The sequence below is a fragment of the Pinus tabuliformis genome, chromosome 4_2 (assembly GCF_031772625.1).
Source record: "Pinus tabuliformis cultivar Carrire ecotype Pingquan chromosome 4_2, CPIR1, whole genome shotgun sequence".
Classification (NCBI taxonomy): Eukaryota; Viridiplantae; Streptophyta; class Pinopsida; order Pinales; family Pinaceae; genus Pinus; species Pinus tabuliformis.
The window spans coordinates 1185139692-1185164692 of record NC_142304.1 but is presented as its reverse complement, the minus strand read 5'-3'; the positions used below and the strand labels follow the sequence as shown (position 1 = coordinate 1185164692).

Here is a 25001-nt window from a genome sequence, read left to right as displayed (position 1 = left end):
AGATTTTTGCACAAAAATCGAGGAGCAGTGTGCTGATTTTTCTGCACACAAAACGGAGGCCGTACAGCATTTATTGCTGTCCTATTTGCTGTAATTTCCAGATTGCTGTGAGGCACGGGAAAGGAGATAAGTTGTAAATTTGCTTGCTGATTTTTTGCTGAATAATTCTCATTGTAAAAAGGCAATTTTCAGAAATAAAGAAGAGCTCTCAAACTGGTTTTCCCAAAGAGTTGTAGGGAGTTTTTCCAGGGTCGAGTTGACCAAAAATATCAGTGTTTTAATGTGTTTTAATGGCTGTTTTTTTATTGCTGATTTTTAATTCTGCAATTTCCAGCATTCTGAAAAATTTCCAGAATTTGTGTTTTCAGCAATATTTATTTTTTTCAGTTTGTTAAATGTATGGTTATGGGAATGGGCATTTAACTACATGGGAGAAATAAGGAGAAACTGAAAACCGGGGTGGGAAAACAGAAATTTCTACATCATTCGGACAGCGTAGAGCCTAGGGCACTCCCTCTAGATCTCTCCTTCATCAAAACGCAAAACAGAATGAAGAGAGAGATCACAAGAATGTGAGTGTGTGTCAAAATGACTTGAAGGCCACCTCTATTTATAATAGAACGTGGAGGACAAGTGGGGGTAATTTGGTTTCTGGTCGACCTTGACGAATTGTCACATAACACAAATAAATTCATATCTCCGTGAATACATATCGGAATCGGATGATCTTTAGATCAATCCTACACCTCTCGATGAGAGGAATTCAAGAAAAATATCAGCTGCCATAAATAAGTAGACCCACACAGAGTTTGGCCCTAGTTGCCAATTTTAACATGAACACACGAAGGAACCCCTACCTCAGATAAAGGGAAGTCAGGTGGCGAGAGCAGGAATCTGCAATCTCGAATCGGGAGAACTGCCCAAGAGTACAACTAGGACTCAATGACAAATCCAGGGCCATTCGGAGCTAGGAGCAAGAGGGAACATTGTATCTGTGGAGTTGGGGGTTTTGGGAGGCGGCTCTTTGCGAGATGGGGAAAACCTGGGAGACAGTACACAAATTTCTGATGGTCAGAGACAAGAACTAGAGGAACAGCCTTCAGAACAAGATGGGGAAGCTCCACGACAAACGGGCTCTAAGAGAAAGAAGGAAAAAGGAATCAGGCGCAAGTCAGAGGATAACAATTTGGTTCTAGGAGCAGAAATAAGATTTGACACAGTAATGGCAACTTATCAAATTAATCTGGTGGGACGTGCGAAAGGGAAGCTCTTTACAGCTATGAAAATTAGTGACTAGGTGAAGCACAATTGGGGCAACTCCTTGGTTGGTGAAGCAAAGGTGACAGTTCTTGCTCGAGGATGTTTCACTCTTTGATTCGAGAATGTTGAAGATGCAACCTGGGTATTAGCAAGAAATTGGAGCATAGCATCTTCACCATTGCTACTTGAAATATGGACTCTGTTATTCGATGCTAATAAAGAAAAGTTGGAGGAAGTACCAACCTGGGTAAGATTACCTGCACTCCCACCTTTATTGTGGACCGAGGACGTTTTTAAGGCGATAGGGGGAAAATTGGGGAATTCTTGGAGGCGGATATGTCTTTCTTGTCCACCAGAGCTAGAAGGGTAGCTAGAATTTTGGTGAGACTAGATCCGAGGGAGGGCCTCTTCGAAAATTTCAAAATTTCCTTCCAGGGGCAGTCCCATCTGCAAAATTTGGACTATGAAGAGCTGCCGTTTCGATGCTGGCATTGTCATAAACTAGGGCACATGGCAAAGGACTGCCTGTTGAGTTTCAGAGGCATAATCAGGCAGGGCTGGAGGCTGGTGGAGTATGGGGTACAGGTAATGACTTCAGGCCAAGGGCACCAGAAAACAGTGATCCTCCTCCAGCTTTTCAAGTGGACAGTAGAACAATTCGGAAAGATTCAGAGGATCATAAGGAAATCGTGGAGGATGGACAGCAGGCTCAGCAGTCCAGAGAAGAGCCAGCAGTCGATACCGATAAGGGCACTGGAACTGGCTCTATTACTCAGGGAGCGGAATGCAGTGGCAGATCAGCTCTCTAAGGACGGTGCTAGGCAGGATCCAGGCTCTTGGCAGGTCAGCAAATGTCTAGATGGGACAGTCCACAGATACCAGCACCAGCCGTTTTTTTATCTATAATTACAGGCACATGGTTTTTATCTAGTTTTTTACACAGTATTATAGTTTGCTGATTTACCGAACAAACTGTTTTTAAAATCAGTGGCCAGTTTTATATGATGTAATTATAATGGCCGAGGTTTGTACCGACCAGATAGCTGATAGGGACAGTTGTTTATGGTCTTTTTGGTTATGATGGAACTCAAAAAGGGGACTCATGGGCTGGATAAAAAAGCCTGAAGGACATGTTTTTTTTATCTAGATTTTTGTTTTTAATCATGCTGGACAGATAGTGAATGCAATGGGCATGTACAATGTAACTTTTTATACTTCAATAAAAAGTTATGATTTTTCTGCGGAAAAGAAACAAAAATCAGTCAAATTGCCAATTCAAAACATATTTATAATTTAAAGCACAACATAATACATAAATTCATTTATTACAATGAATCAATTTATCAAATTAAGTATGCAGCGTGGAACTTGACTTGGGCATGCAAAACATTCCAATACATGAGTGGTTGAAAGCTGTGAATAGGAAGCAAGAAGTCTCGAGGTCAAGTGGCCAAGCTGGCTGCCTCTGCCTATGTGGTCTTCACTCAATGTCACTGTTGGGTCAGCATACAATAGTCTACACAGCTCACTTTAGTCTAGGTACCAACCTCAGAATGAGAGGAAGTGCCCAGGGCTTTTCCAAGGAATAAATTTCACTTGATGTCTTTTCCTCATCCTATATGTGTCTCTAAAGTCTAGAATGTACTTCCTCTATTATACAACATATTTATATGGTCTTCACACTCCAATCAGCTAGAAAATCAGTATCACCCTAGTTCCTATGCACACTCCTTGATGTCTGTGATCCATCATCTTCATCCTAACAACCTGAGGATTTCTCCAAATAGAATTCCAGATAACAAACTTATTGGATTCATTAATTATTGTTGGGCAAGAGTTACAAGTTTTGACAGAATCTATATGAAAGAGGAAAAATCTTCTGCCAGTGATAGACAATCATCAATAATAATTAGGAAAATTAGGAACATCAGCCAGTTTGTCAAATGATGGATTGCTGTGATAAAATTATATTAGTAAACACATCTTCGAGACTGACCATTAATAACTTGAAGTGGCATGTAAACAATAACATAATGAGGCAAGCATGTAAAACAAACAATCTCTATACTATATAGTACCAAAAACATTCAATATCTATAATTTTGGTATTTATTTTGGGGAATTTAAAGGCCTTGTAGCTAGTGCTTGTGGTTGTTGCCCTTGCAACCCAATTGTTTTTTAAACAATGCTCATGTACATATATTGTTTTATTTATAGTTAAAGGAAAGCATTTTCTATTAAAAGTTAATGAATGCCAGGCTGTACATGTCCATCGGGCTGTTGTCAAGTGGTTGGGACTGGGTCTTGCCACAATAAAGACCCAAGTTCAAAATCTGGTGGGCTTACAGGCCCAATTGATGTTAAAAGTTGGTCAAGTTTGATGGCTGCCATGTTAACTAGGCTTCACGGCAATAAAGCAGAGTAGGGGTTGAAACTTGACAGCTCCCAATGCATGGATCAAGGAAAAAGTTGTTTACCCTTACCCAAAAAAGAAGAATGCCTGGCCGTACATGTGTCCTTTCCTTTGGGCATCAACAGGCTCAGTAGCATAAATTGCTATGCATAATGAAATTGATGAAAGTGCCTTGAAACACATCGGCAATTATAGTCTTTTTTCCAGATCATTTAAAAGCAAATAAAGACATTAACAGAATGCAGAAAATATCTCGCAAATCATCCCAGGAGAAAAATAAAGCATAATTAATCTGACTATAATGATCTATTACTCTGATTCTAATGAACAAATGCACAAAGGACGAACCTGTTCAACTTTAGCCGCATTTCTGGCAGACCGTTTATACAATGCTTCCTTGGTCGCCAACTTGCCTTTGAGTTTTTTATCTTTTAAATTCTGGAAGAATGGATTTCAACATTCAACCAATTGAGAAAAAAATCTAAAACATCCTAAGAAATGGTCTTTCTTTATATAAAAAATCATAATTTGTCAATTTGAAAATCAGGGCAAATCAAATCTCATAAATCTTTTAAAATGGAATTTTCTCCATATTGATATCTTCTTCTACGAACCCAGTGGGCTAGCTCAAGTGGTTGATGTCGTGAGAGGTCTCTGGGTCAAGTACCCAGGCTACCTGCCTCAGTGATGTACTTGAATTTTGTGGACCTCACTTGATGTCCCCACTGGCAAAGATGCAGGAAGTATACTCCACCCACTTTACACTAGGGGTGCCCCATCCTCAAAATGAAGGAAGTGACCAGGAGTTTCCCAGGGATCTTTATTCCAAGGAAAAAGATATATTCTTCTACAAAAAGAGAGAATTTTAAAAAAGAAATAGAGACAAACTTTTGTACCTTTAAAGACACACCCTTTCCTCTCAAGTATTTTTTGATTTCTGGATCCATCTTGTCAGAAGCTTTGGTATTATCGTTTTCCTGCCCATACATTACATTGTTTGATTAATAAATATGAAAAATGTGCATTTTCAACATAATGTTAATTAAAGAATGAGAGTTATTTTGGTCCTGGAAATAAATTCAAGTTTTGGGTTTGGCAGAAAATTACACCATCAAACAACCACAAAATTACTCTGAGCCAAACACAGCTTAGACCACATTAAAAAGCAAAAATTCTTTATATTAAAATGCATTTACCATTTGGAGTTAATTGTAATTTGGAGCATATTAAATATGGCCCTTAAAACACACCTCTTGGGATGTGTTGCTGTGATTTTTGTCTGAATATTTTCCAGTGAGATTTGACATTGCAGGCATGCTAGTTTGTGCAGCAGCAGAACCAAGGCCAAAAGCCACCTGTCACAATTTAGAAATCATTTAGATAAATCATCAAAGACAAATTCGATCATGATAAAAGTTAAAACTATTCCTCATTGCAAGCCTTCAACTATGGTCTGGAAGAAAGGTACATGTCTCAGAAATGCAAATCAAGATTGAATGACTTCCATCACTTTAAATATTTTTAAATTGTAATTCTTGAAGACTTATATATACTCTAAAACTCCTGTTTTGGGGGGCTAACATGAAGGTTTCTTTTATTTTATTTTATTTTATATATGTTTTTATAATATACCAAAAACATCGTTTTGTGTTTGTGGGGTTGGGGGAAGAGTATGTGTATATAATGAAACTTGACCATATTAATCTAAGCCCAAACAATAATGATAAAAAAAAAAAAGATTTCCCTCTACTAATCTAAGAGCAATCTACCATCTCATAATTATACAACAATGTGATACAAAAATTGAAGGGGAATTAAACTAGCCAAAAGGGAGAAAATTTTGATCAATAGCCAGTCAAAAAGTGAGGAATATGTTGCTGGAAAGCTGTTCTATTAAAATAAAGGGCTTTATGAGTTCTCCCATGAGATATTCCACAGAGCAAGCTGACAATCACGACTGAAGGAAAAACAGGTGTAGGGCAAAGTTATGACCTGTGTCACCGCATTCGACGCATTCTTTTTTTGAAATTCGAAAATCATCGAATCTGAATGATCTCCGAAAAAATTCAACCTTTGTTTGGCGAATCTCAAATCGATCCTAAACTTTTATCTCGAACCCTAACTCCGAGGTGAATAAATTAACCTGTAACTAGGAGGATTTGTTGAAATCCAACCAGGAATTCGGCAAAGTGAAAAAAAATATTAAACTCATATCACCCACCCCGCATGGTTTTCGTTTCCATTGGATTCACCTGACGCTAGATTAGATTTCATTCGAATTTACTCCGCAGCACACGTACACTTCAAAGCTCGACACTGGTTTTTTTTCTGCCCGACACTGACACCCTGGCCTTCGTCCCTGCTCACTCTAGACTTGTCTTGAGGCACGCGTCGAGGGTTACATTGCAAGAATCGAAGGTTCATTTGTGATTCGCACCAGCCTCCAGTCGGTTCTTTGGTTTCAAAAATATTTCACTGACATGTACCCCTACAATAGTGACAAACCTAATTTGTATTCAGTCACTAGACTGTATCTCAATCACCAATCACCATGTATGATTATTGGGCTTAACCTATTTTTTTTTCAGTCACTGGACTGTATCTCAATCACCATGTATGATTATTAGGCTTAATGGTATTATTATGCATAATTTAAATTATAAAAGGGAATCTCTACATGGTTACACACACTTATCTTCACTAATTATGGTGCATTTAGTAATGGCCTAGTCTAACTTACAGACTAAATGGGCCTTTTCATTGCAGTTGGAAGATACAATTTCAAGCAACATTGTGATTTTTTATTATTGAATACATAAATAGAGTCAGCACCCTGAAACACTCCTGGAGTACTCAAATTCTACAGCACCCTGAAAAGGGGTACTCAAATTCTACAGATTAAGCAACAACTCAAGTGTTTAAAAATCTTTACCAATTTTTGGTTAAAATTAACCAGAAAAAATTCCCTCAAACTATTTCTATTTCATATATTACTTGTAGTAATTGTCAAACTATTTCATCTTTAGTTTAGTGTAGTAATTGTTATAAGTACTTTTATAATATCATAACATGCACTTCTTTTTAATTAAATAATATCTCCACACACAGATATATATAAACCTAATTTATAACAGACTATATTTTTATGGAATAACTAGACTGTATCTCAATCTTTTTAATTAAATAATATCTCCACACAGATATATATAAACCTAATTTATAACAGACTATATTTTTATGGAATAACTAGACTGTATCTCAATCAACATGTATGATGAAGCCATTATACATAATTTGAATTATAAAAGGGAATCTCTATATCCCATTTTATGATCATGGTTACACAAACTTATCTTCATTAATTACGGTGCATTTAGTAATTGTTATAAGTAATTTTATATATCATAATATGTATTTTTTTAATTAGATTATATATATATAGTATTATGTCGAATTTAATGTCAAAGATTATTCTCAGACATTTCATTATCAAAATTTTCTACAACTTCAACGTCTTCGAATTCAAGCTCTAAGGACTTAGGTTATGACCTCCAGAGGAGAAGCACATTGGAAATGGTTCTTCATTTGGAAGTTCAAAGCATTACTCAAATTGATTTTTAAGTTAACATTAAATAAAATAAAATTATTACTTAGCACAATTTATAGAAAAATTCCTGTCATGGTCCAGGCCTTTGTCCACCTTGCAAAGAAAATTCTGGAAGTGTAAAACACCTCTTCACTCTATGTCATTTTACCAAAGAAATCTGAGCTAAAACCAAATCATTCACTCTGCCATTTAACCAAGGAAATCTAGGCTGCAACCAAATCAGTCACTGGTGGGAAGGGGATTTGGGAAGGTGCAGCAGTCGAAGAGGCCCTAGAGGATTCGCTAAAGGACCTAAATAAAACCCAGCAGTCTCACCTTGTTTTTGTTTTATGGGTAGTTTGGCTAATAAGAAATCAATATCCCTCAAGATACTCGCATCTCCCACCAAGGATCTTTTTACAATCTCAAAGGAGCATACATAACTTTTGAGGAATCAAAGAAGAAGAAAAAACAGAAAAGGACTGAGCCGCAGGATATACATTCTTCCGTCCCTTTTTGTTACTTTGATCATCCAGCAAATAGATATCCCAATGGCTGTGGGTTTGGGGTATTTTACACATCTCTCCTCCTTCCAAAATATCTTTTCAGTGGTGGCCTCAGAGCAGGAAAATAACAATGCAGAAGTGTAAGAAACAACTATTTTAATGAATACTGCACAGGAGCATAGATTAAATGACCTCAACATGTTTGAAGATTCAAAGCTGGTCACAGATTGGATGATCAGTTCTCTTAATCGGTTCTAGTCTTAAGAGAAGTATCAATCTCTATGGCAATATCCAGCTCGCAGAGGAGTTAAACATCATTCACATCTATTTCCTCCAAGCACCATTTATTGAAATTAATAAATATAAACACGAATCAGACCGGTTATCTAAGGAAAATGTTGACAGATTTACTAACTCTTTACTAATTATGGAATGCAGGGAGAGGGTAGAGGACACACCACCCACAGGTTTATAGATCTGTAATAGGATCTTTTTGGGAGTGTGGAATGCTTGAAGGCCTGTCCCCTTTTCTTGTTGTAGTGCCTTATGCTTTGGCAATAGTGAGCTGTATTATGTTTTATGTTTAAGACTATTTCAGTAAGGCCCCTCTAGTTATGGAGTGGAACCTACTTTCAGACTGAGCCTCCGGGCCTTTAGACTTTAGAAAACATAACTTTTTTATAAGTAATAATTAAAATGTTACGGTCTGTCAGTAGATTGCGAGAAATGCATTGGGCATGGTAACTTGTTCAGCCAGATGCATTTGAACTCTGATTTCCAAGCTTCCTTTAAATGTCAATACCTCAACTGGTTCAGTTTCTGGATGAGAGAACCCATGTGTATTTATTATATTATAAACCTAGAAACATGACAAATGCCGATCGTCCACCAATGTTATCAGAACCAAACTGTTCATCAAACTGGTCAACTCCCAAACCAAAACGGAACCAGACCAGAACTGGAAAAAAAGGGACCAAAAAGCCAGCTGACCAAAAAATACATAAAATATTCAAACTTAAAACTTTAAAGAAAAACATACACATTTATGTGCATCCAAACCATATATACACAAATATGCAAACGTTTTCATTTATATAGCAAGTAAGAGTGCATATAACCAAAATAATATTTGGTGCAATACATCTTTGTAACACAAATACATCAACAAAGAGGCTCTAGATGGTCTTTAATGCAAAAAAATATCATGCTACAACAGATACATACATATCATCAATATCATTGTATATATTGGGATCTTCATCATCAATATCACCCTCTAGAATCTAAGCCTTAAAATAAGATAGAAAAAGCTTAACATGTCAAATCGAGATTTTATTTGAGTGATGTCTACATTTTTACAAAGGTCATGATAGAGGAGGTCCACAATCAACGCCACTAACATCAAGGTACATAGAGGGCTTGGTGCTCTTGATTAAATACCGGTTCCATAACCTCGTACACGACAAAATCCAATGGAAACATTGCAAGCCCCCCAATCTTGAAATCCTAAAAACTGTTAAGTCCTTTGGATTGAGTGGAATCTGAAATTCTACTTTCTACATATAATATCCTTTTATTTCAAGAATTTAACATTACCATTAATTACAAAGCATTAGTAGGGCCCTAGAGTTGAATATTATGCTGCCCCACTCAGAACATTTCTTTATTTTTATTTTTATTTTTATTTTATTTTTTTAAAATTTATTTGCGATGTTAAGGTCCTTGGTTGCATTGTACAGGTAACAGAAATAGCTGGTACAGTGGAAAAAACCAGCCTTTTCCAGTTATGTGCCAACGATCAGGCTGGTTTAAGCATCAAAACACTCAGACCGGCCAGTTCCACCAGTTCTAGTCCTGCTCCGATAACATTGTCTTCCAAATGGTTTATACTGATTAGTCAATTTCAATCGCTTCCCTGGACTTTGGGATTTTGAAAGTTTGAAATTCGTGGCTCAGTAAACACTCCAGATAAAACAAAAAACATGCACTCAACTATAATGTAACCATAGCAATCTTACACCATATACCTCACATGCCAAACATTGAGCTTCAGAAAATGCAAAAGCTCAATTGTGGCAAAATTATAAGTTTTTACAAAGCTCTAGACCTTGCATAAAGCTTAAAGGGATGCTAGTGCCTATTTCAAATTTCAACTATCAATGACTCATAACATAAACAAATGTCATCCTTAGACACGTATCCACCATGATCAAAACTAATCTCCATATGTCATGTCTTTGATACAAACAAAGCAGGGACTCGAAACCTAAGTTACAGGAAACATCACCCCCAAACCCCAAAAACGTTGTTCGGCGTTTCGGAAACGGAAACGGATACGATACGGCACGGAAACGTTTTAGTTTTTTGGAAATGCATGATCCTAATTCTAAAGCGTTTCCGTTTTTTTGGAAACAGATGATCCTATTTTTGAAACATTTCGGGCATTTTTAAAGGTTTTGGATCCGTTTCTAGAGTTTCCTGACTTGGATATGACATTGAATGCCATGTCTCAAGATTTTGTTTGATGAGGGAGCACCAATAATTGCATCTTCAAGTGGACATGGCAACAATGCTCCCACTCATGAAGAGGATCCAAATGATGATGTGAATCTTAATTACATGGATGAAAACATATTTGATGATATGTAAATGTAATTTATGATGATGTTCTAAACTTTTGAACAATAGACATTGAGTACCATAATATGTCATATGATTGATTGTCAGTCATAGTTCAATTTTGTAATTTGTACTATCTAGTGTGCACTTAGCATTATTAATTTTGGTGATGATGTTGATGATTGAAATTGGAAATAATCTCTAATGATGATGACAATGTTTAAGCTGAATTGGTGATGATGATTTGTTTAAGTGGAATTCATGATGATGATTATAATTTATGTATTTTTAAATATAGAATCTAGATTCTAAAAGATGAATGGTAATATGAAAGTTTTATTTTGTTATATATATATATATATATCGTTTCCTTATCGTATTGTATCCAGACTTTTCGAAAATTCACCGTATCCATTTCAAACCCCGTTTCCGTATCCGTTTCAGTGCAACATAGCTTGAAACTCTCCAGAGAGATGGAACCTGCTAGTCAGCACGTACACCACGGGAAGACATGGACAGGAAGGATGCTGGAAGCTCCAGTCAACTCTGGAACCTGGAGACATAAGCTACAAGAGGCCCCAGCTACTTGAAATTAAACTTGAGAACTGATGGAGGCCAGCAAAGTATTTCACAAAACGCATGAATGAAAAAGAGTTACCAAATCCAGAGAGAATTTTCTGGTAAACTTGAAAGGCATAAGGGAATCAAACACTAGATGACTTATTATGGTGGAGAAGAGGTTACTTACACTGACATAAATATGCTCAATTCCCATAAATCATCTGCATTGATCGGCTATTTCTCTTCATTGCTAAGAAGTTCTCTTCGGAGCTTCAAGAAAACAGTTCAATACACGGTAAATATCTTTTCTGCTGCCTTTTATTTTAATTTTCTGCGAGTGATTGGATGAAATATTAAGCAGAATGAGCCAGATATTTGAGTTCTCGTCTGGAAAATATTTCAATGTTCTTTATTTCCTGTGAATTGAAAACCTTAGGCTAGAAGAAGAAAAAAATGTGAAGACCAGCACTATAAAATTGCAGTGTTCTTCACGAAATCCTTGGCTCCAAGAAGTAAATATTTAAAGACTGAGACACTAAATATTGTAGTCAGATTTTGTAGATATATCTGCATTTATGGTGGATAAGATCTTGGAAGGAGAGAGAGGAAATCCAAAGCACTGCAGGATAGTTTCTGCAACTATTAGTGAGAGATTTCAAGCTCATCTGTATAGATAAGTTGTTAAATAGCGGAATTAAAGATCAAACTGTAACGCTTTCAGTTTAAATTGGACAAATTCAGTTTAAATTGGGAAACTTCAGTATAAATCGCACAATTTCAGGTTAAATTATAGCAATTAGAGTTAAACTGCAGTAGTGTCAGGCAATGTCACATGGTTCGGTTCGAATTCGAGTTCGACCATGATTAAGTTCGATTCGAATTCAAATTTTCTAATAAAGTTCGAATGGGGTTCGCCATTAAATTCGAATATATATAAATAATATTTTTAATATAATCCAATATAATATTTATATATTAAATTTGTAATCCTTTATATACACAAACATTATTATATTTAACATAAAATTTAATTGAACTTAATATTAATATATTATTTTTTATATATGTAAGAGAATAATAAATAAATAAAGTAAATTCTTTATAATACAATTTTAATGAGAAAAGATATTCAAATAAAATTTAATATATAATTCATAATTATGAATATGTTATTTTTTTTAATATGTATATAAGAATATGTATCTAAAAGAAAATTATAAAATTATATGAATGTGATTCAAATTTTTTTAAAACAGGGAAAAAATCAAAAAGTTAAAACCATTTGATTTCGGCAAACCATTTGATTTTTGATGTATTAAATTTACAAGACTGTTTGATGTTCAAGAAAAAATCCCATTCCCAATAATCTTGAGAAAGTCTTATCACGAGAATGACACGATCAATCATGCGAAGTCCAGCGTCACGAGGATGGCATAGATCGATCATTGAGGATCCATATGGTGGACGCCCTATTTACAGATGTATGAAATTATGGGCGCAATTGGGCAGATGAGTTAAATTCTTTGCCCTATTCACAGATGTAACTACTCCAATTTATTCGTGCAATGGGGCAGACCAGTTAAAACCGAAATTTATCAAACTTATTCAGAGCGTGATAAGTGGAAGGTCTGCGGGTTTGACCCTATGACCTTCCAACAATAATATGCTTTATTACAGCAATACGATAACCAAAATGCCAACTAGCAACATCGAAATTTATCGAACTTAACCCGAACCTGAAAATTTTTTTGAGGTTAGCCGAATTTCAAACCTCAAGGTTCAATTTCGGCGAACCCTGTGACACTGGTGTCAGGTTAACTTGCTGCATTTCTAGCCTCTAGCTAACATCGTTGCAATTATATGTTAAATATCATTGTTTCAGGCGAAATTGGGCAAATCAAGGTTACTTGGGAGCGGGAGAGAAAATGGGGAGCGGGAGCAAAAACGGGAGCAGGAGCGACATTTTCAAAAGCTCCCAGTTTGGGAGCGAATCCCAGAGCGTTTTTTATATAATATATATATTGTATATTTTGATGCATATATGTCAACAAAAACATGTAGAATGACGAATTAGATATTAAAAACATACAAACAAAATTAACAAAGAATAAAGAAAACCAAAAAAAAAAAACATAGATTGAACCATATAACAACAATCACCTAGAAGTTATAATCTTCATCAACCACGTCCACAAGTTAGTAACATACAACATATTGAGTCTCATGAATCATGATTCATCAATCTTAAAGTTTCAAGCTTTCAAAATTCAATATATAACATTTATCATCATTGATCACCAAAGTTGTACTTGTGAGCTAAGTGTAACCATTAAAACAAATAATATCTAACATGAAACGAAGTGTTATAAAATGAAACAACTTTCAACTTTCATGAAGCATCATACTCATAATTCATTACTAATGAGTTATGATTGGCAACTTCAAACTTCAAACTTAAATTGTCATATATTGTTTACAAAAAATATCATAGTAAATATGAAAGAATCGATAGTTATAAAAACTACTAGAAACTAGAAAAGACAAGTAAATCTATTATCTATTGCTAATGCTTGGGCCTCTTGCCACCACTAGAAATGTCTAATTTTTTAGTCTTGTTGGAAAATCAAGATCTTTGTCATTAATATCACCCTCTAAGCATTAATATCCAGAGGTATCTTTGTCATTACCTCTGGAAGGGATCTTTGTCATTAATATCACCTTCTAAGCATTAACATAAGATAGAAAAAGCATAGCATGTCAAGAAAAGATTTTGTTTGAGTGATGCATACATTTTTAGGAGGGTCATGATAGAGGAGTTCGACAACCAATGTCACTAACATCAAGGTACATAGAGGGATTGGTGCTCTTGATTAAATATGAGTTCCATACCCTAATACATGACAAAATCCAATGGAAACATTGCAATCCCCTCAATCCTGAAAAACTGATAAGTCTGCTGGCTTTTGAATGAAATCTAAAATTCTATTTTCTCCATATGAAATCCAATGAGGTCGGAACCACTCTCAAACATCCTGAGTCATTTCATGGTAATGTTAAAATTTTAAGTAAAAGTGATATTCTCCTTAATCTTCATTTTCATCCTGAAAATGAAGATTAAGGAGAATAACACTTTTACTTTAAGAATTTAGCATTACCATGAATCACATATCAATACTAGGGCCATAGGCTTGATCATTAGGCCGACCCACTCAAAACTTATTTGTTTCTTTGAAAAACAATTGCATTTGGAATATTACTGCAAAAAAATACTAAACGTTCCTGAAAAGGCAGGGAGCGTTTTTTTAGGGGAAGCGCTCCCAAGGCGCTTTGGAGTCGCTCCCGCTCAGAGCACGACTTGGGAGCGGGAGCGTGAGGGAAGGAGGCGCTCCCCCAAAAAATACAGAGTAACTTAAAGAATTTCAAGTTATGTAGTTGCAATTCAGTTTAAATCAAAGAATTTTACTCAAATATCATTATAGCTTAAATATCATTGTTCCAGGGTAAATTGAGCCAATACAGACTAACTTACAAAATTTCAAGTTATGTAGTTGCAATTCAGTTTAAATCAAAGAAATTTTAGTTTAAAATTTAATTGCAATAATTGTTGCATTTCATGAAAAATTTGTACAAATAGCAAGAGTCCAAGATAAGCTTTGGGAATATTGATAATTTATAATTTAGAATAAATTGTATAGTTGGGGGTTACATGGCATAAATCCAGGATATTTGTGAATTTAAGAAACTGTAGGTTTTTGGGGGAAGTTGTTATATATTGGACTTTTACTCTATACATTCAGGATTAGATTGTGGCTTTTGGTGGACAAACAGATGGCTTTACCAACTAATAATTGAATGCTTAGAAAAAGGCGGGCTTCAAGGGGTCTTGAATTCATACCTGAAGTGGACATTTCTGATGTATCTTTATTACAAGCTCTACTTCCTCTTTTCCAAACAAATAATATATTCTGAGAAGCCTAAACGATGCTAAATTGAGCCAACCGCTAACTAACTTACAGAATTTCAGGTTGGCTACTTGCAATTTGGTTTTAATCGAAGAAATTTTAGTTTAAATTGCAACAATTGTTGCATTTCAAGAAAAAATGTACAAATAGCAAAAGTCTAAGATAAGCATTGGTAATATTGATAATTTAGAATATATTGTACAGTTGGGGATTAAATAGCATAAATCCAGGATATTTGTGAATTTGGGAAACTCTAGATTTCAGGGGAAATTGTTATATATTAGATTCTATTCTATCCATTCAGGGTTAAAATGTGGTTTTTAGTGGAGATTCGAGAAATTGATAGCTTTGTCAGCTAACAATTGGCTGCTTAGGAAAAGAGAGACTTCAAGATGCCCTCTAATTGTACCTGCAGTGAACATTTATGCTATATCTTTATTACAAGCTCTGCTTCCTCTTGCAGAACAAATAATATATTGTGAGAAGACTAGAAAATAACAGAGGAGAAATGCAATCTGCATTACACAAACATTCAAGGTTTTGCCTGTGCTTTTTGAGGAAATCGGAGATGGGGGGGTCCCAATGCCTCCCTCTACATGGTTATGCTTCAGAGAACTATAAGTTATTTTACAGAAGACAAAATATCTGCTGGAGGGCCGTAGCAGTGATGGAAGTTGTATTTGGTTTGTCATGCAAGCCAAAGGATATCAAATATATACTGTGTTCTGACACACGTTATGGCTAGTGCATTGGATGTACTATGCTTGAGATTGTCGGATGTCTCAGACGAGGTTAAGGAGCAAATTGAGTTGGTTCACAGTCTGTACAGAAGAGCTAAGCTTTTCATTGATATTTCTGAAAAACAGATCTGCAGAGATCTGCTGGCTATTCTTAATTAGTTCAAGAGGGAGGTGACCCCAAAGGAATCTAAACTCAGAAAGATTTTTGATGATTTGCGTCTAGAAAATGCAAGGGATTGTTGAAGAAAGATAGAGTTGTTGGAGGAAGAGATGAAAAATTAGAAAAAAAGTTAGGTGCAGATCAGAATTTTTCAATTATTAATAGTTTGATTGTCTTCATGCCTTGTTGCAATTGTGTCCTACTCAGGGTTACAGAGATGGAATTTGATGCACAATTACAAACATACAGTGAACACACAGTTTCTAGAACGAAGTCCAAGGATATCCCTGTTATTCCAGATGATTTCAGATGTCCAATCTCACTTGATTTGATGAGAGAACTAGTAACTGTATTTACTGGCCAAACATATGAGCTAGCACCCATTACCAGATAGATCAAAGAAGGAGACTCTACTTGTCCGAAGAATGGGCAGAAGCTTTTGCCAAAAATCTTATTCCAGATCATGCTCTCCATGGCCTTATTCAGTATTGCGATGCACATAATAACCCCTTTAAAAAGCCTTAAAACAACAAGAAACGTTCTTCAATGGAAAGCATCATGAGTATCAAGGCAGCTTTAGAAGCTGCAATGACTGCAGCATTCCTTGTAGAAAAACTTGCTACATCTTTTGAAGAGAAAAAGCAGGTTGCTTATGAACTCAGACTACATGCTAAATGCACCATGATCAATAGAGCTTGCATGGCAGAGACAGGAGCCATTCCTTTGCTTGTATCACTGCTAACTTCACAGGATCCCAAAGCTTAATAAAATTTTGTAACTGCGCTCCTCAATTTATCTATTTATGAGAGGAACGAAACTAAAATAATGCAATCTGGTGCATACAGCCGATCATCAATGTTCTCAGAAATAGATGCAGTGTTCTTCAGCTTTTCCTCTGTTGTTGAATATAAGAAATTAACTGGAAAGAAGTCTGATGTCATTCCAACCATGATAAATCTTCTTTGGGACAAAATTGTCAAAGGCAAGAAGGATGCAGACACTGCCTTGTTTAATCTTTCAGTTTTTACTTGAAGTGCTTCAAGATAGTAGCAACTGGTGCAGTTCCTCTTTTTATTAATGTTTTGACAAATGACACACCAAATCTTACAGTCAATGCAGTTTCTGCTCTTGTCGTTCTTGCAAGACAACAAAGATTTTCTACTTCACTTAAATGCAAGGAGAATATTGTGGCCATATGCCATCATTGTATTGCAATGGAAGTGACAAAAATTGTAAATAACTTGTTGAGAATCGAGATTACCATCATTAAAACCTCATCTGTATAATCTTCTTACATCTAGTACTCCTAGAAAAAAACTACATTTCTTCTCAAAATCCTTCACAGTGGGGAAACTTTAAGAACTTCGCAAACAATTTTCTCATACGATACTGAAAGTTAGTGAACATTGTGCGCTAGCAGTTGGAGATTTTGGTATACTTTTGCATTCTTTTTATCAATTTTTAAGAAGGATCAATTTTTTTCTATGTTAAGCACCTGCCGCCAATTCGTGCAGGTGCTTGCCTTTCACTGGCATAGTATATTCTTTCACTTTGGTAAACAAGAATGAAAATAAACGTAACCATTCTCTTGTTTGGACACAATAATGTCCTGTACATTTTAATCTGTACAAACAGGTGACAAAACTCAAACTCTAGTCATCCGCAAAGCCTTGAATAAGTTCAAGTGGAGCCCATGTAGATCAAAAGTTAAAACCAGTTGAAATGGGAAAAAAAGCAGGTATGACACAGTTCCAACATACCCCCGACCACTACCAGGATATGAATTAGAACTTAGAATAACAAAACCATGCGAATGAATTCAGTTTGTGTGTGTGGATTGCAAGAACCCTTAACCCTTCGTTGTAAAATTCTCTGCCAGGAAGCATAATCTACCAATGCCCTAAAACCCTAAACCTCGGATTTCCTTAGAGTAAAGAGACAAAAAATTATTTAGAAAACAAGTTCATGAAGGGGGCAAAGTAAAACCTTTTCCTCAAAGTGTCGCTGGAGTAGACGGAGGATGAACTATGTTACCTTGACCTCGAACGGCAGTAGACTATGTCGCAAAGCGTCTGGAAGCCACACCAACCTGGGGGATACAACTAAGTGAAATGAAGGTAACTACCAGAAGCTAAACTCGGATTTTACATATGTGAATGCACTAGATTGATCGCCACCAAGCACTCTATAACAAAAGTAATATTACAAGGATTTAGCATTTCACACACCCCAAAAAAATCCATGGATCCTCATGTGTGAGTTTCATAATGTTGCATGCCCGTGAATTAGATGCAAAAATGTTGCATGTCGGAACCAAAATAATTGTTGCTATAATAGTGTCCCTTAAGGGCTGGCTGTGAGTCAAAAATGTATATAAAGGCTTAATATGGTTTGCTAACAATGATAGATTGTGGTTCTCATATCTATTTTGTCACATTGTATAAAGACTTCATTTTGTTACCTTTCATGTGTTTTATTTCTGAAAATGAGATTATCTATTTAAAATTGTTATATAGCTTTTCATGGTTATCACCATAAGAATTTGAACTCATATATTTATTTTTCCTCTTTAGTACAATTTTGATCAATGATTGGTACGCAAAGTTTGTTATCTTTAGTATTTATATCATTTTTGTAATGGGTAAACTTTTCTATTTTTAGTATATTATATTTTTTTAATGTGTAATTTTTTTATTTTTAGTATATTATATTTTTTTGTAATGCGTTAATTTTTTATTTGTATCAGTATAAATTCATTTTATTTTGGGGTTTACAGATTTAAAAATATCAAATTTATCTCGATATTAACTTATTTTTAAAAGTAAAATTTTGATTTTGAAAAATTTAATTCACTCATTAACAGATTTATAATTAAAATAGATTTGTACAAGTTCTTAATAATATTATTTATATTTATATAAATTTCACAATTTTATATATATATAAATATTCTTATTTATAATTTGATTAAAACTTTAACAATATCATATCATTTTTAATGAATGTTTTACAATTTTTTTAATTTAATATATATATATATAACTGATGTAAACAGAAATCCGGTTTCCCGAATTTCCGACGCTTTCTCACCAATCTCCCCTTTGGAAGCTCAACAGGCTTCGTCCTCTTAGTGTTCTTTGGTTGTTAACCCTTCCTTTCTCTCTGGTGGGTCAACAATCCTCCCTTGACTAAGGGTCACGACCCTTTTTATAACTCTTGGAACCAATAATCCACACTTCACCCTTTGATCAATTCCTCTTCGCATCGGAACTTTACGCACCTCTCATGTCGGCGCCCTTTACAACCCTTCCGTTAACCCTCGTTAACTTTATACACACACACACACACATATATATAGCCCCACTCTTTATGCCTTGATCCTTTGGAATAATTCACAACCCCATCTATCAAGCTTTATTTCATTATAAACCGCTTATAACGGAAATCCTTCGTAAACTACCCTTTTGGCTTTTCCTCCGCCTTCACACTTTTCCCGAGACTCCACTTTATCGCAATCGGGCTTCGGGAGTTCCACGGGCTCTTTAAAATTCACCCTTTCGCATCTGCCGATGCAATTAACATATCGGATTCCACTATAATATAAATTGCGTCAATATTCTATCGAGTCCGCTCCGCTTCAGACTTCAAACAACATCATGCCCGCATTCATTCCCTTATCGGGTCTGCTCCATATCGCATGTCGCACTTCGCTATGCCAAGGGTCTCGCACCTCTCCTATAGAACATTTGCGATGCAATCGCCGATCGCATCGGACTTCGCACGTCGCACATCCCTATGGCCCAAAGCTCATTCCTCTCCGATGAAACATAGTGATGAATCCTCCACCGTTGATCTATGCATTTGATCCAACGGTCAGCGCTACATCGCACTTCGCTATTCCCTTTGGCTGGTTCGTCCACACCGAGGATAAGTTGTGATGCGATGCTCCCTTGCGATTTAATCCCGTCCGTCGATCTTCCAGATTTGACGGCTCCTATGTACTGACGCCTTACTTCTCCGCTCTTCTATTCACTTGAGTTTTACGCTATTTCTTTACTTCGGCTATGGTTCTGGGTTTCTCCAATGGTCCTCGTCCTTCCATTGTTCTGTTGTGCGACTCTCTCCTGAGCTTCACTTCGTGAGTTCTTTGATCACGATTACTCCAACATTACTTTGGTTCTTTAAATGGTTTCAAAGACTCTCCACAATCCTCTGTCTCGTTCTCTCCTCTGTGTTCCGCTTGGACTCTGCCTCGGCCCAACTCGCCTCGTTGTTCCTCTAGAACAGTCCTCAATTTCTCCACTGGTATAACGAACCAATTCTCCTCTTGATTCCTCAATTCTTCAATAGGAATCCACACAATCTCCTCTGTGTTCTTTCTCTCAGAGTCTTCTACTCTGTTTATGCCGTCTCCTCCTCTATATTCCTCAGCTCTGTCTGTGCTCTTATTTAACCTGCACATACATCTGTTAGACTCACACAGAATATCATCAATGTCCTTCTATGGATCACTCAGCACATAAAAGAAAATACGCAATCACAATAATTCAACTACTCATTTTGTTAATAATGCACAGATACAATTGACTTTGGCCTGATTTACATTCAGTCGACCCTCATGCTCCTCTTGGAGACTCTCTCTATAGGCCTCTGCGGCTCTCCTCTATCTCTAATGTCTCCTCCCTATCTACTTTCTTACTTAGAGGCTCACAATTTATACATCTGGCATCAGTTACTTAACTGACTCTTGAACTCTCAACTGACCCCTAATTTCACTCCTGTTCTCCTTTATTTCGGGAACAGTTACAACACCTCACCATGACTAATCAATGTCTATTCTAATCACTCAAAGCCTAAATATTTACATTATTTCCTACTCAGGAACCCATTTTCTTGAAAACACAAGACCCCCTATGTCTACTAAATTACATTGATTTTCTTGGGCTGAATGCTCCTGCATCAGACTCCCAAGCTTGAAAACATTCATGATCTCCTGATCATGTGTTCTCATATGGTAATAGGAAACCTCCAGGGTCCCAAACTTCAGTTTGTAGATGTCCAAATGCTCTGCTCCTTTGTTGTTGCCGCATGTCTGTTGTCTTCTGTTTCATTCTCCTTTCTTTTCTTCCCTTCTCAATCAGCTTCACCTTCTGATTGATCACTCCTTCTGTCATCAGCTTCCTCCATCTGAGCTACTTCATCATTAGCTTCCACAGTTCTTCTATCTCCAAGTCCAGCACATCTTTGGTCTGGTACACATCTTCTCTTTCTCTGGTCTTCAGATTATTGTTGCTTTCCTCCAACTTCTGCATCTTCATGCTTTTCTCTTTTGTGGCTTCTTCTTCTTGCATCAAATCTTCCTCAACATCTGCAAAAAAATCTGCATTCACAAACCAATTATTAAAGTACGAAACATAGGGCCTTGGTGCCTCTTCTCTCCTTGGCAACAATTCAGCTTGCTGCTCTGTTCTCTCCCCTTCTCTCAACACATCAGTGTGTTGTTTCGAATTCTCAACAGAATGCATGAGACTATCAATTAGCCTCTCCTCCACATCATCTGTTTCAATGATGCCTCCCTGCTTTTGTTCACAGTAGTGAACTTCTTCTTCCTTAGCCTGTTGCTGGTTAACTCTTCTTTGAAATTGTTTGATTCTTACTGCCTCCCTTTCATCCTTACCCTCTTGTTCTTTAAGAACCTCCATATCATCTTCAAACAATCTCTGTCCTTCCCTAATGACATTCATTGGATCATTTCTTTGGGACAACATTTCTTCAGTCTTCATTGGAATAAGACTACCATCTTCCTCCTTTATGACAGCCTTAACATTCTGCTGCCTACTCCCAGGTGACTCTTCTGTCTCCTTCTAGTTCTGAGATCTTGCCATCTCAGTCTTGATCTGAATAGATTTCAGATTCTGCTCCTTCTCTCTGACAAACTCTAAAGTTTGTTCATCCTCCTGTGATGTACCTGTAATCATCCACAAATTATTAATTTTAAAATCATAAGACCTGGCGGTCTTACTCAACTCTTCAGTCATCACATTTCCTTGTTGCTCTGAATCTTCTACGTGATTCAGCTCCTCAGGCTCAACTTCATCTCCTTCCTTCACAAGGAATGGTTCTTGTCTTGTAAGAGCTCCAACTATTAATTTGTCAATGAGTTCTTTCTACTGTAACAACTCAATACTTTCCTCATTTGAGAGGTCTTCTTCATCATACTCTGCTCTAGATTACCTTTTATCCCCTAAAATACATTGCTCCTCATACTTCAATTCAAGAGCTTTATTCAGCTTCACTTCAGAGTATTCATCTTCTGTAAGATAATCCTCCATGCTTTCGACAACTTCACAAGACTGTCTATCCTCTCCTATGCATCCTGCAAGCACACCAAAACTATGAGGTTCAATAACACAAGGCTTGATGGCCTTATCCATCAGCTCTTCATCTTCAGTCAACATCTCCTCATCTTGTTTTGAACTATCCCAATAGTCCATGAGATCTTCACTTGATCTCCATTCTTTATCTTCAATGTAGTCTTCACTTTCTCCCAGAATTTCTCCCTATTCTGGTTCACAAATGGACTCTTCCATTTCCAACTCAACTTCCTTGAGTTTTTCCCTCAGCCACTTTACTTGCTTTTGTTGTAGCCTTCTCTGCATCTCATGCCACTCCACTGGCTTCTTCCTTAATAGTTAATACCCAACCTTGACTCTGGTTTTCTTTTAGCGCATTGTTAACACATCAAGTTCTTTTCTTATCTCAGCCAACTCCTTGTCAATCTCCTCTTGACTCAGTCTCTTGCCATCTGCTTTGGCATTCTTCTTCTCATATCTTCTGTTGTGGCTTCTCTCTGAACCTCTGCTATGACTATTAGTAGTCATCTTCTTCTCCTCTTTCTTCATGAGCTCCTCACTCATCTGCAACAAGCCTCTGCAACAGCTAGTTCTCCTCGTTGCAATCTTACCTCACTAAGCTCTCCTCACTGAGTCTTTTGGTAAGTACGGGTCCTCAAACTGGAACCTCCTCTTGAGAAACACCTTTGCTCTTTCTAGGCTTCTGCAATCTCTCACACTGTCTTGAGAACACTTCAGTTGTCCTCTCTGTCCAACCTCCTGTTGGATTCTTCAAGTTCACTACCACTTCTCCTTCAGAGTGTTTTCCTTACTCTGCCTTCAAGAACACATCTAGTTCTCCTCTCACAGCTTCTCTTGCTGTCCTTTGCTGAGATGCTTCATCTGCAACCACAATCTTCAATTTCAATTTGAAACAAAACACACTATCTTACCTCCAAGATCTATGTATGATCTTGTTCTCCCATTCTTCTGCACTTTGAATGGATTGTCCTCTGTTTGGTCTCCAAGTCCTCTTTCCTTCAGAACTTGTACTAAGCAATCTTGCTCTCACTTTTCTTCAAGGAATCCTCTATTCCTATCTACTCCAAGCCTCTGTTGGAACTGCTACAATCTCCCAGGAACTTCAAAAGTTCCCCCTACAATCTTCTGTTGTAGTCTCTATCATTCATTTACTGCTGCAACTCTCATGCCTCTGTGCTCCTTCACTTTGCTTCAATTTGCAAAATATCATTCATCAATTAACTTATGCACATTACCTTCTTCTGTGTGCAAACTCCTTTTCGCAGGAAATCTTTCCCCGCTCTGATACCACTTGATGCAGACAGAAATCTGGTTTCTCGAATTTCCGATGCTTTCTCACCAATCTCCCCTTTGGAAGCTCAACAGGCTTCGTCCTCTTAGTGTTCTTTGGTTGTTAACCCTTCCTTTCTCTCTAGTGGGTCAACAATCATTCCTCGACTAAGGGTCACGGGCCTTTTTATAACTCTCGGAACCAATAATCCACTCACCCTTTAATCAATTCCTCTTCGCATCAGAACTTTATGCACCTCTCATGTCGGCGCCCTTTACAACCCTTCCGTTAACCCTCGTTAACTTTATACCGCACACACAAACACACACACATATATATAGCCCCACTCTTTATGCCTTGATCCTTTGGAATAATTCACAACCCCATCTATCGAGCTTTATTTCATTATAAACCGCTTATAACGGAAATCCTTCGTAAACTACCCTTTCGGCTTTTCCTCCGCCTTCACACTTTTCCTGAGACTCCACTTTATCGCAATCGGGTTTCGGGAGTTCCACGGGCTCTTTACAATTCACCCTTTCGCATCCGTCGATGCGATTAACATATCGAATTCCACTATAATATAAACTGCGTCAATATTCTATCGAGTCCGCTCCACTTCGGACTTCAAACAACATCACGCCCGCATTCATTCCCTTATCGGGTCTACTCCATATCGCATGTCGCACTTCGCTATGCCAAGGGTCTCGCACCTCTCCTATAGAACATTTGTGATGTGATCGTCGATCGCATCGGACTTCGCACGTCGCACATCCCTATGGCCCAAAGCTCATTCCTCTCCGATGAAACATAGCAATGAATCCTCCACCGTTGATCTATGCATTCGATCCAACGGTCAGTGCTACATCGCACTTCGCTATTCCCTTTGGCTGGTTCGTCCGCACCGGGGATAAGTTGCGATGCGATGCTCCCTTGCGATTTAATCCCGTCCGTCGATCTTCCAGATCCAACGGCTCTTGTGTACTGACGCCTTACTTCTCCACTCTTCTATTCACTTGAGTTTTACACTATTTCTTTACTTCAGTTGTGGTTCTGGGTTTCTCCAATGGTTCTCGTCCTTCCGTTGTTCCGCTGTGCGACTCTCTCCTGAGCTTCACTTCGTGAGTTCTTTGATCACGATTACTCCAACATTACTTTGGTTCTTTAAATGGTTTCAAGGACTCTCCACGATCCTCTGTCTCGTTCTCTCCTCTGCATTCCACTTGGACTCTACCTTGGCCCAACTCGCCTCGCTGTTCCTCTAAAACAGTCCTCAATTTCTCCACTGGTATAACGAACCAGTTCTCCTCTTGATTCCTCAATTCTTCAATAGGAATCCACACAGTCTCCTCTGTGTTCTTTCTCTCAGAGTCTTCTACTCTGTTCACGCCGTCTCCTCCTCTATATTCCTCGGCTCTGTCTGTGCTCTTATTTAACCTGCACATACATCTGTTAGACTCACACAGAATATCATCAATGTCCTTCTATGGATCACTCAGCGCATAAAAGGAAATACACAGTCACAGTAATTCAACTACTCATTTAGTTAA

At 37.2% G+C, this 25001-nt stretch overlaps 1 pseudogene across 1 annotated transcript in view; it reads right to left on the bottom strand.

The window, feature by feature from the left end:
* The window catches only part of LOC149173914 (putative U3 small nucleolar RNA-associated protein 7), a 63873-nt pseudogene extending 52614 nt beyond the window's left edge, over positions 1–11259 (bottom strand). Inside the window, exons 1-4 of the transcript XR_016259159.1 lie at positions 11133–11259; positions 4924–5028; positions 4570–4650; positions 4022–4111 (exon numbers count right to left, since the gene is read on the bottom strand). The product of XR_016259159.1 is annotated as a putative U3 small nucleolar RNA-associated protein 7 (transcript). The remainder of the gene's footprint in view (positions 1–4021; positions 4112–4569; positions 4651–4923; positions 5029–11132) is intronic.
* Between the last annotated feature and the right edge of the window lie 13742 nt (positions 11260–25001).